Here is a 14,149-nt window from a genome sequence, read left to right on the forward strand (position 1 = left end):
AAATAAAATACAAACCATATAGGCAAAAAGCTATAAATAACGAGTAAAGCACCTCCATCAGCTCTCTGGCTGCCAAATCACGACCTTCCGTAAAAAGAGAGAGAGAAAAAGGAAAAAAAGAGAAAAAAATTATAATAAAAACAAATACAAATGAAGCAAAATACACAAAACAGCACTAGATTAAAACATACATGGAATAGAGCACGCACACTGTGTCAAGAGGGAGAATCCTAGATACCTAAACACTCATATCAGACTAACCGCAGCACATCAAACTCTTGAGATAATTATGTCGTACAAATCTGCAGATTATAGTCTAAATTAAGCCCTTTGGGCTGCAGTGTTTCCAAAGTTGAAATCCACCTTAATTCTTTTTGTTTCAATTTAAGATTCCTATCACCCCCTCTCCTCAGTGTCGGGACCCCACCGATTACTCTAAAACGCAACTGGTTAACAGAGTGTCTACACTCACTAAAATGCTTAGGGATTGGTAGGTCAGTTAAATTCGTACGTATCGTGCTCTTGTGTTTGCTTATTCGTTGTCTCACTTCCATTGTCGTTTCCCCGACATACATTAGTCCACATGGACAGACTATTAGGTACACAACAAATTTTGACGAGCACGTATAACGTTCCTAAATTAAAAATTTCCTACCGATATGTGGGTGACAAAAACTGTCGCCCTTAAGCATATTCCCGCAACAAGCACAATTGAGACAGGGGAAGTTGCCCATCCGAGGGGGGCACAAAGTCCTCTGGACGGCAACTCTCCCGGCCCCAATATCTGATTTGACCAATAGATCTTTAAGATTACGTCCTCGTCTGTAAGAGAGAATAGGGCGTGAGCAAAAATCTTGAATCTGAGGCAAACCCTTATGCAAAATCCCCCAATGTTTATTAAGGATATTAGCAATACCATTACTCGCCGGGCAGTAGGTGAACACAAATGGTACACGTTTTTGTTTGTCTCTCTTGTGGCGTTGTACATCGTCCTCAGTCAATCTAGCGCCTTATCTCTATGACCCATAATCTTCACCTGTGGGTACCCCCTCCGTACGAATTTGTCACACATTTCGTCCAGTCTTTTATCACAAACCTCTGTATCAGTAACTATCCTTCGTACCCGGATAAGCTGACTCCAGGGTAACGAGTCCATCATGCGTCTGGAATGGTAGCTATCATAGCATAAAAGGCTGTTCCTGTCAGTTGCCTTTGTAAACAAATCAGTGCAAAGTTTATCATTCTGTTTATAGACCGTGGTGTCTAAAAACTGTACCCTATCGACTGAACAGGTCATAGTGAACTTCAATTCCGGATGTATATTATTAAGTTCTGTCAAAAAATCAAGGAGGTCCTCATGGGTACCCTCCCAAACATAAAAAATATCATCGATGTAGCGCCACCAGGCCCGGACGTGTCGCCAGAAGATGGATCTGTACATGTGTTGGTCCTCGAGTACCGCCATATAGAGATGTTGGCATACGTGGGGGCCACATTAGACACCATGGTGGTACCCCTTAACTGCTGGTAGTAATCATCCCCAAAGAGGAAAAAATTCCTCCTGAGGATGAACTCCAGCAGTGTGAGGACCAACCGTGCACAATCCGGCGACACATCCGAGCCCGACAGCGCCACACCGACGGCATCCAGACCCCTCTCATGTTCGATGGAGGTGTACAATGACACAATATCAAATGATACCAAAAAGGTTGAAGCACACACAGAGACAGTATTAAGTTTCTCTAGAAAATCATTTGTATCACGAATGTAGGAACCGGCAGAAGTGGAAAAAACCCGTAGAATCATATCCAAAAAAATAGAAACTTTGTTACACATGGAACCCCGGCCCGATACAATAGGGCGTCCGGGGGGATTTGACAAATCCTTGTGTATCTTTGGCAATGTATACAGGACAGGAGTAATTGGTGCATTAACAAATAAAAATTCAGACAGCTTCTGATCGATGAGTCCATTATTTAAGGAGTCATCGATCAGAAGCTGTAATTCCCTCTGTAAACCAACAGTCGGATCACATTTAAGTTTCTTATACACCGCAGTATCTGATAATTGTGTCATAATCTCTGCCCTATATTTCACAGTATCCATTATTACCACTGCACCGCCTTTATCGGCAGGTTTCACCGTAAGTGCAGTGTTATTTGAAAGGCGATCTAACGCTTGTCTTTCAGCCCTGGACAGGTTATTAAATCCATCATTACAAAACCGCTCCCTCAATTTCTTGATGTCCCTCTCCACCAAAGTAATGTATGACTCGACAAACTGGTTTTTAACGTGGGGTTGAAAAGAGCTTTTGTTGAATAAACCAGCTCCTTTAAGTGTAAAACCTCCCACCACCACATCCGTTGGTTCATCGACATTCAACTGTACCTCTGAAAAATAAGAGGTTAATCGCAGCCTTCTATAGAAGGCAAACAAGTCACACTCAATCTGGAACCAGTCAGGAGAGTTTTTCGGACAAAACGACAAGCCTTTAGACAACATATCATACTCGATATTAGTCAACTGGGTAGATGATATATTTACCACCAGTTCATTGCGGTTTAATTCATTTTCCGTCGTTCGTCCATGTTCCGTGTTCTCATGGGGGATTTGTGGAATTTCCTCCGTTCTCTGCTCGAACCGCCATCTTTTATGTTTCCTCCCGCCTCTCCGGTTCCTCCTTTTGCTGTCGTTGCGGCCACCTGTCTGACCCCTAAAAAACTCAAGGAGGAAGAAGAAGCCCCCAAATTAGAGTCATCAGTTGAGTCAGAGTCTGCTGTTGTAAAGCCAAATCTTTGTGGGTCCCTTTCCTGCGGTCTCTTTCTCCTCTTTTGCTGAAGAGGTCTAGACCTCCTGTTATTAAACGATAATTGTGTCCCCGGATGCCAGGAAAAGATCCGTCCTGACTTATAGTCCTCCATATCCTGGAACCATTTAGATCTTTTTGTTTTCTCGATATCACTCCGGAATTTTACAAGATTCTCCTCCAATTTATTCCTGTATGATGCCAGCTCAGGCACAGGCATTAGAACAGTCAATTGTTGCTCCAGTTCCAACACAGACAATTTAATAAGCTCCATCTCCTTACGGAGAAATTCTATATTCAGGAGCATCAGATCAAACGAATATTTGTTAGTGATGGACTCAAATTTGTTACAAAATTGAGCATTATCAACCATCAGAGTGGGACGTAAATGTGGACGTAAGCCGCGAGGAATTCTACGGGCTTTATAATACTCAGTGAGTGTAGTCACATGTAGCTCAAAGGAGATCAACCTCCTTGATTCACTCTCATGCTTTTTACATACCATGTCTGCAGTTGGTTTGCTTAAAAAAGTATTGTCATTAGAAGTACCAGATAGGATCCGTATTGCGTCCTCCTCCGTGTATGAGAAAATTGGGGCAGTATCCAGTTCACCCACCTCTGGAATAGATATCGGCTCCATAGCCATAGTCCGGTGCACGTTGGTTAGGATCCACAATAGAACTGTGCAAAGAAGTCAACCATCAGCACTCAGACAGGAGATGCACGCTCCAAAGTCCAAGGATCCAATCGGACAAAAACGTATATAGAAAAGGAAGAGCAGCATCCATACCAGGTGATGATTATCCAAAAATAGTCTTTATTCTGCCATGGTAAAATACAACGTTTCGGCCTGGTTGGCCTTTGTTAAGTATACTCAGTATCAAAAATGGCCATCTTAAATAGTGTGGAGCTCACATGAGCACCAATCACCATCTAGGGGCGGCCTTTATTAAATATACATCTAATATGCTTAACCCCTTCATGACCCAGCCTATTTTGACCTTAATGACCTGGCCGTTTTTTGCAATTCTGACCAGTGTCCCTTTATGAGGTAATAACTCAGGAACGCTTCAACGGATCCTAGCGGTTCTGAGATTGTTTTTTCGTGACATATTGGGCTTCATGTTAGTGGTAAATTTAGGTCAATAAATTCTGCGTTTATTTGTGATAAAAACGGAAATTTGGCGAAAATTTTGAAAATTTCGCAATTTTCACATTTTGAATTTTTATTCTGTTAAACCAGAGAGTTATGTGACACAAAATAGTTAATAAATAACATTTCCCACATGTATACTTTACACCAGCACAATTTTGGAAACAACATTTTTTTTTGCTAGGAAGTTATAAGAGTTAAAATTTGACCAGCGATTTCTCATTTTTACAACGAAATTTACAAAACCATTTTTTTTAGGGACCACCTCACATTTGAAGTCAGTTTGAGGGGTCTATATGGATGAAAATACCCAAAAGTGACACCATTCTAAAAAATGCACCCCTCAAGGTGCTCAAAACCACATTCAAGAAGTTTTTTAACCCTTCAGGTGCTTCACAGCAGCAGAAGCAACATGGAAGGAAAAAATGAACATTTAACTTTTTAGTCACAAAAATTATCTTTTAGCAACATTTTTTTTATTTTCCCAATGGTACAAGGAGAAACTGAACCACGAAAGTTGTTGTCCAATTTGTCCTGAGTACGCTGATACCTCATATGTGGGGGTAAACCAATGTTTGGGCGCACGGCAGGGCTTGGAAGGGAAGGAGCGCCATTTGACTTTTTGAATGAAAAATTGGCTCCACTCTTTAGCGGACACCATGTCACGTTTGGAGAGCCCCCGTGTGCCTAAAAATTGGAGCTCCCCCACACGTGACCCCATTTTGGAAACTAGACGCCCCAAGGAACTTATCTAGATGCATAGTGAGAACTTTGAACCCCCGGGGGCTTCACAAATTGATCCGTAAAAATGAAAAAGTACTTTTTTTTCACAAAAAAATTCTTTTAGCCTCAATTTTTTTCATTTTCACATGGGCAACAGGATAAAATGGATCCTAAAATTTGTTGGGCAATTTCTCATGAGTACACCGATACCTCACATGTGGAGGTAAACCACTGTTTGGGCACATGGTAAGGTTCGGAAGGGAAGGAGCGCCATTTGACTCTTTGAATGAAAAATTATCTCCATCGTTAGCGGACACCATGTCGTGTTTGGAGAGCCCCCGTGTGCCTAAACATTGGAGCTCCCCCACAAATGACCCCATTTTGGAAACTAGACCCCCCAAGGAACTTATCTAGATGCATATTGAGCACTTTAAACCCTCAGGTGCTTCACAAATTGATCTGTAAAAATGAAAAAGTACTTTTTTTTTTCACAAAAAAATTCTTTTCGCCTCAGTTTTTCATTTTCACATGGGCAATAGGATAAAATGAATCCTAAAATTTGTTGGGCAATTTCTCCCGAGTACGCCGATACCTCATATGTGGGGGTAAACCACTGTTTGGGCACACGGCAAGGCTCGGAAGGGAAGGCGCGCCATTTGACTTTTTGAATGGAAAATTAGCTCCAATTGTTAGCGGACACCATGTCGCGTTTAGAGAGCCCCTGTGTGCCTATGCATTGGAGCTCCCCCACAAGTGACCCCATTTTGGAAACTAGACCCCCCAAGGAACTTATCTAGATGCATATTGAGCACTTTAAACCCCCAGGTGCTTCACAGAAGTTTATAATGCAGAGCCATGAAAATAAAAAATAATTTTTCTTTCCTCAAAAATGATTTTTAGCCTGGAATTTCCTATTTTGCCAAGGGTAATAGGAGAAATTGGACCGCAAATGTTGTTGTCCAGTTTGTCCTGAGTACGCTGATACCCCATATGTGGGGGTAAACCACTGTTTGGGCGCACGGCAGGGCTCGGAAGGGAAGGCACGCCAATTGGCTTTTTAAATGGAAAATTAGCTCCAATCATTAGCGGACACCATGTCACGTTTGGAGAGCCCCTGTGTGCCTAAACATTGGAGATCCCCCACATATGACCCCATTTTGGAAACTAGACCCCCAAAGGAACTAATCTAGATGTGTGGTGAGGACTTTGAACTTCCAAGTGCTTCACAGAAGTTTATAACGCAGAGCCATGAAAATAAAATAAAAATTTTATTTTCTCTAAAATGATCTTTTAGCCTGCAATTTATTATTTTCCCAAGGGTAACAGGAGAAATTTGACCCCAAAAGTTGTTGTACAGTTTCTCCTGAGTACGCTGATACCCCATATGTGGGGGTAAACCACAGTTTGGGCACATGTCGGGGCTCGGAAGTCAAGTAGTGACATTTTGAAATGCAGACTTTGATGGAATGCTCTGCGGGCGTTACGTTGCGTTTGCAGAGCCCCTGATGTGGCTAAACAGTAGAAACCCCCCACAAGTGACCCCATTTTAGAAACTAGACCCCGAAAGGAACTTATCTAGATGTGAGGTGAGCACTTTGAACCCCCAAGTGCTTCACAGAAGTTTATAACACAGAGCAGTAAAAATAATAAATACGTTTTCTTTCCTCAAAAATAATTTTTTAGCCCAGAATTTTTTATTTTCCCAAGGGTTACAGGAGAAATTGGACCCCAAAAGTTGTTGTCCAGTTTCTCCTGAGTACGCTGATACCCCATATGTGGGGGTAAACCACTGTTTGGGCACACGTCGGGGCTCAGAAGGGAAGTAGTGACTTTTGAAATGCAGACTTTGATGGAATGGTCTGCGGGCGTCACGTTGCGTTTGCAGAGCCCCTGGTGTGCCTAAACAGTAGAAACCCCCCACAAGTGACCCCATTTTGGAAACTAGACCCCCCAAGGAACTTATCTAGATATGTGGTGAGCACTTTGAACCCCCAAGTGCTTCACAGACGTTTACAACGCAGAGCCGTGAAAATAAAAAATCATTTTTCTTTCCTCAAAAATGATGTTTTAGCAAGCAATTTTTTATTTTCTCAAGGGTAACAGGAGAAATTGGACCCCAGTAATTGTTGCCCAGTTTGTCCTGAGTACGCTGATACCCCATATGTGGGGGTAAACCACTGTTTGGGCACATGTCGGGGCTCGGAAGTCAAGTAGTGACGTTTTGAAATGCAGACTTTGATGGAATGGTCTGTGGGCGTCACGTTGCGTTTGCAGAGCCCCTGGTGTGCCTAAACAGTAGAAACCCCCCACAAGTGACCCCATTTTGGAAACTAGACCCCCCAAGGAACTTATCTAGATATGTGGTGAGCACTTTGAACCCCCAAGTGCTTCACAGACGTTTACAACGCAGAGCCGTGAAAATAAAAAATCATTTTACTTTCCTCAAAAATGATGTTTTAGCAAGCAATTTTTTATTTTCTCAAGGGTAACAGGAGAAATTGGACCCCAGTAATTGTTGCCCAGTTTGTCCTGAGTACACTGATACCCCATATGTGGGGGTAAACCACTGTTTGGGCACACGTCGGGGCTCGGAAGGGAAGGAGCACCATTTGACTTTTTGAATAAAAGATTGGCTGGAATCAATGGTGGCGCCATGTTGCGTTTGGAGACCCCCTGATGTGCCTAAACAGTGGAAACCCCTCAATTCTTACGCCAACACACCCCTAACCCTTATCCCAACTGTAGCCGTAACCCTAACCACAACCCTAACCGCAACACACCCCTAACCACAACCCTAACCCCAACACACCCCTAACCCTAACCACAACCCTAATTCCAACCCAACCCTAACCCTAAGGCTATGTACCCACGTTGCGGATTCGTGTGAGATTTTTCCGCACCATTTTTGAAAAATCCGCGGGTAAAAGGCACTGCGTTTTACCTGCGGATTTCACCTGCGGATTCCTATTGAGGAATAGGTGTAAAACGCTGCGGAATCCGCACAAAGAATTGACATGCTGCGGAAAATACAACGCAGCGTTTCCGTGCGGTATTTTCCGCACCATGGGCACAGCGGATTTGGTTTTCCATAGGTTTACATGGTACTGTAAACCTGATGGAACAATCCGCTGCGGATCCGCAGCCAAATCCGCACCGTGTGCACATAGCCTAATTCTAAAGGTATGTGCACACGCTTTGGAAAACGCTGCGGATCCGCAGCAGTTTCCCATGAGTTTACATTTCAATGTAAACCTATGGGAAACAAAAATCGCTGTACACATGCTGCGGAAAAACTGCACGGAAACGCAGCGGTTTACATTCCGCAGCATGTCACTTCTTTCTGCGGATTCCACAGCGGTTTTACAACTGCTCCAATAGAAAATCGCAGTTGTAAAACCGCAGTGAAATGCGCAGAAAAACCGCGGTAAATCTGCCATAAATCCGCAGCGGTTTAGCACTGCGGATTTATCAAATCCGCTGCAGAAAAATCCGCAGAGGACCAGAATACGTGTGCACATACCGAAACCCTAACCCTAACCCTACCCCTAACCCTACCCCTACCCCTACCCCTAACCCTACCCCTAACCCTACCCCTAACCCTACCCCTACCCCTAACCCTACCCCTACCCCTAACCCTAACCCTACCCCTAACCCTACCCCTACCCCTACCCCTAACCCTACCCCTACCCCTACCCCTAACCCTAACCCTACCCCTAACCCTAACCCTAACCCTAGTTGTAACTCCAACCTTAGTGAAAAAAAAAAAAAATTCTTTATTTTATTATTGTCCCTATCTATGGGGGACAAATGGGGGGGGTCATTTACTGTTTTTTTATTTTGACCACTGTGATAGATTATATCACAGTGATCAAAATTCACATTGGAACGAATCTGCCGGCCGGCAGATTCGGCGGGCGCACTGCGCATGCGCCCGCCATTTTGGAACATGGCGGCGCTCGGGGAAGAAGACTGACGGACCCCGCCAGGATCGGTAAGTATAAGGGGGGGAGATCAGGGCACAGGGGGGGGAGATCAGGGCACGGGGGGGCATCGGAGCACGGGGGGGGAGGGATCGGAGCATGGGGGAGAGTGATCGGTGTGCGGGCGGGTGGATCGGTGTGCAGGGGGGGGGGATCGGTGTGCAGGGGGGGTGGTTCGGAGCACGGGGGGGGATCGGAGTGCGGGGGGGTTTGATTGGAGCACGGGGGGGTGTGATTGGAGCACGGGGGAGCGGACAGGAGGACGGGGGAGCGGAGCACAGGACGGAGGGGAGCGGGCCACAGATCGGGGGGCTGGGGGGGCGATCGGAGGGGTGGGGTGGGGGCACATTAGTATTTCCAGCCATGGCCGATGATATTGCAGCATCGGCCATGGCTGGATTGTAATATTTCACCATTTTTTTAGGTGAAATATTACAAATCGCTCTGATTGGCAGTTTCACTTTCAACAGCCAATCAGAGCGATCGTAGCCACGAGGGGGTGAAGCCACCCCCCCTGGGCTAAACTACCACTCCCCCTGTCCCTGCAGATCGGGTGAAATGGGAGTTAACCCTTTCACCCGATCTGCAGGGACGCGATCTTTCTGTGACACAGCATATGCGTCACAGGTCGGATTGGCACCGACTTTCATGACGCATACGCTGTGTCACAGGTCGGGAAGGGGTTAAATATCTATTGCCATATACATATATAGTCAATAACAACTAGACATCATCATTACTACCCATATCATATGAAACTATGTACACAAAAGGGCATAAAACTCAAAATTACATACATAAACAAACATCACAAAGGTGCACAGTCCAATGGTTGTACTTGTTGTCTGGTTACTATGGCGGCATCTCCACCAATCACGTAATATCCACGGGCCAGTCCCCTTTATCCTCCAATCACCGTAGGCTAGGAAAAAGAGCGCACAAAATGAATCTACCCAATCACATCAAAAAGAAAAGAAGAAACAAACCGAACTCAAGCCCAAATCAATTGATAAATATTTATTTAAGGGGTAGAGTACACCATGTGGTAGGGGGGAAGAAACCAAATAAAAAGCACTAAAACCAGGAGACGAAAAATATTTAGACAAAGAATGTATAAAAATGGCTACACAAAATAAGAAAGACCAAAAAAAATGTGGGTAAGTAATGGGATATTGCTACATGTATATAAATAAATAAATAAATATATATATATATATACATGTACATACACGCGGTACAAAAATTATTATATATGTAAAAAATGGCCTAATGAGTAAAAGTGCATGTGCAAAGATAGTATATACTATTGAAAAATACTAGAAGACCACTTATAAAATAAAGTGCATATAGTACTAATTGTTAGAACATGGGCGTGTATGTATAAGTGCAATACAAAAAAGTGCAGGTGAGCAGCCACTAAGAGAAAAGAAATAACCAGATCTAGGTAGATGCGCTGAAGTATTGGTAAGTATACAAATCAATTCAGGAAATATTCAAAAATCCAGGAGACGATCCCTCATTTATTCAGGTAGTTGCGGCTCTGGTTATTGCGTTATTACCACACTGTTTGAATATTTCCTGAATTGATTTGTATACTTACCAATACTTCAGCGCATCTACCTAGATCTGGTTATTTCTTTTCTCTTAGTGGCTGCTCACCTGCACTTTTTTGTATTGCACTTATACATACACGCCCATGTTCTAACAATTAGTACTATATGCACTTTATTTTATAAGTGGTCTTCTAGTATTTTTCAATAGTATATACTATCTTTGCACATGCACTTTTACTCATTAGGCCATTTTTTACATATATAATAATTTTTGTACCGCGTGTATGTACATGTATATATATATATATATTTATTTATTTATTTATATACATGTAACAATATCCCATTACTTACCCACATTTTTTTTGGTCTTTCTTATTTTGTGTAGCCATTTTTATACATTCTTTGTCTAAATATTTTTCGTCTCCTGGTTTTAGTGCTTTTCATTTGGTTTCTTCCCCCCTACCACATGGTGTACTCTACCCCTTAAATAAATATTTATCAATTGATTTGGGCTTGAGTTCGGTTTGTTTCTTCTTTTCTTTTTGTATATATATCTCCGAATTGTCCACAATTCTTGTCCATATGGGATACAGATCAGGCACAATTACATAGTGCATACAGTTGGATATTCTGTTTCATTTTTTTAATCTATTTATTATGTATACCCTGCGTTGAGATCTACATCCAATCACATCAAAGTATGCATGGCTTAATTTAGACTATAATCTGCAGATTTGTACGACATAATTAGGCTACGTTCACATTAGCGTTACGCTAATGTGCGTCGCTGTTGCGTCGGCGACGCAGCGGCGACGCAGCGGCGACGCGCCCCTATGTTTAACATAGGGGACGCGTGCGTTGTTTTGGTGGCGTTTTTCGCCACGTGCGTCGTTTCCGACGCTAGCGTCGGACGCAAGAAAACGCTACATGTAGCATTTTCTGTGCGTCCGATTTTCATCAAAAACGACGCACGCGTCGCAAAACGCGCGTTTGCGCGCGTTTTTCCGTGCGTCGCCGCTGCGTCGCCGACGCAACGGCGACGCGACGCTAATGTGAACGTAGACTTAGTCTGATATGAGTGTTTAGGTATCTAGGATTCTCCCTCTTGACACAGTGTGCGTGCTCTATTCCGTGTATGTTTTAATCTAGTGCTGTTTTGTGTATTTTGCTTCATTTGTATTTGTTTTTATTATAATTTTTTTCTCTTTTTTTCCTTTTTCTCTCTCTCTTTTTACGGAAGGTCGTGATTTGGCAGCCAGAGAGCTGATGGAGGTGCTTTACTCGTTATTTATAGCTTTTTGCCTATATGGTTTGTATTTTATTTTTCTCCCTGGGCTCCCTGCCTGTCATATCGCTGCTTTTTGAGAGTGGTGGTTGCTATGGAGATGGCTAGGCTTGCGTCTTCCCTGGAGCACTGGCTCGGTGCAACGTATGGGCGGGCTGGTAATCATTGCGTGTATTCGCTGTGGTTTCTGGTTTGGTCATGTGATTCGTTGCTGGGTCTGGTGTCTCCGACATCGGCGCTTGCTCTGGGGCGCCTGGCGCTTGCGCGCTTGGCGGCGCTAGGGGGCGGTCGGCTGATCATCCCTGTGGTGTGCCCTACGCGTGCGCGCCGGCGCTCTATGACGTCTGGGGCGGTCGGGTGATCGTCGCTGCAGTGTGCCGTGCGCATGCGCCGGCGTTCTATGGCGATTGCACGCATCCCTGCATACTTTGATGTGATTGGGTAGATTCATTTTGTGCACTCTTTTTCCTAGCCTACGGTGATTGGAGGATAAAGGGGACTGGCCCGTGGATATTACGTTATTGGTGGAGATGCCGCCATAGTAACCAGACAACAAGTACAACCATTGGACTGTGCACCTTTGTGATGTTTGTTTATGTATGTAATTTTGAGTTTTATGCCCTTTTGTGTACATAGTTTCATATGATATGGGTAGTAATGATGATGTCTAGTTGTTATTGACTATATATGTATATGACAATAGATATTTAAGCATATTAGATGTATATTTAATAAAGGCCGCCCCTAGATGGTGATTGGTGCTCATGTGAGCTCCACACTATTTAAGATGGCCATTTTTGATACTGAGTATACTTGACAAAGGCCAACCAGACCGAAACGTTGTATTTTACCATGGCAGAATAAAGACTATTTTTGGATAATCATCACCTGGTATGGATGCTGCTCTTCCTTTTCTATATACGTTTTTGTCTGATTGGATCCTTGGACTTTGGAGCATGCATCCCCTGTCTGAGTGCTGATGGTTGACTTCTTTGCACAGTGCTTCACCATTCTAATCACAGCGACATCTGTGACTGACATATGCCCTCATGGCCTCACTACGCCTCCGTGCGCATTCTGGAAAGCACAAACAGCGCCCCCTAGCTGTAACAGGGGTCACTACCTCACAGAGGGTTAGGGAGAACTTACTATTTGCTAAACCGGAGAAGTGTTCGTGTTTTGCTGAAGAATTGTCCTTTCTTGGGGTGATTTTGTCTGCTGAGGGGTTTCGCATGGACCCTAGGAAGGTACAGGCTATTGTGGATTGGGTGCAACCCAGAGATCTCAAGGGTCTTCAGCGTTTTCTGGGTATCGCTAATTATTATAGAAAATACATTAAGGGATTTTCTCAGGTGGTCAAACCCCTCGCGGATTTAACTCTTAAGGGAGCTAATTATTATTATTATTTATTTATATAGCACCATTGATTCCATGGTGCTGTATGTTACGACTGCAACTGCAGGTGCGGCCTAGCCGATGCCTCTATGTCGCCAGACCATGACGACGGGGTGAGCGTCCCAAGTGGGAACGGAATGTAGACACACTGGACTACATAGAGTATCCTGGACCTACTCAGACTAGGGAAGGGCTGCGAGCAGGGTTGGTAGCAGCTGAGCATGTGGTCAAGATGGTGATATGCAGAACTAGATTACACTGCACAACTTCAGGTATGAAGAAACAAAGTTTTTAAATGAAAACACAGTATATAAACAAAACTTATTGATGCCAGGATCCCGATTCCGTACATCAAGGAAGGGTACACATCTCAGAATAACAGACGAAGGCAGGAGGACATCACGGGTTAATCCAGTCCAGGGTTATCTGGCACGGGCATATTAGGATGGCCTCTCTCTCAGTCCTCAGGTGCAGCACAGGCTCAGCAGGAGAACATCAGAAACCGAACTCGGACAGACGTAATCACAGGGTGGACCCCAGGGAACCGATGGAACACACTCGGTCACAAGCTGGACATCAAGACATAGGTTGGACATCAGGACACAGGCTGGACTTCAGGATATCGGACTCAGATTGGACATCAGGTCATTGGACACAGGCTGGACCTCAGAACATAGGCTGGACATCAGGACACAGGCAGGATGTTAGGACACAGGCTGAACATCAGAACATCAGACACGGGCAGGACATCAGGACACAGGCAGGACATCGGAATATCAGGACACAGGATAGACATCTGGGACACTGGCGTGGCAGCCCAGGTCATTGTCTACATCAGGACATCAGGGACACCGGGTAGACATCTGGGACACTGGCATGGCAGCCCAGGTCATCGGCTACATCAGGACAACAGGGACACCAGATAGACATCTGGGACACCGGCGTGGCAGCCCAGGTAATCAGTTACATCAGGACATCAGGGACACTGGATAGACATCTGGGACACTGGCGTGGCAGCCCAGGTCTTCGGCTGGGACACAGATGGCACAGGACCAGGCAGCGGTGGTCATCAGGTTCCTAGCTACGGCCGTCAGGTTCCAGACATCGGACCTAGGAAGGAACTCAAGAGGGATGGTGCAAGTTTCAGTCCCGTAGAAGCGCCATATCGGGCGGGAAACAGCCGTCGCCGGTACCTTCACACTCTTTTCTCAGCACACCCACGAGCCATGAAGGTTTTTAAAGTGCTTGACT

Source organism: Ranitomeya imitator, chromosome 3, assembly GCF_032444005.1.
Source record: "Ranitomeya imitator isolate aRanImi1 chromosome 3, aRanImi1.pri, whole genome shotgun sequence".
NCBI lineage: Eukaryota > Metazoa > Chordata > Amphibia > Anura > Dendrobatidae > Ranitomeya > Ranitomeya imitator.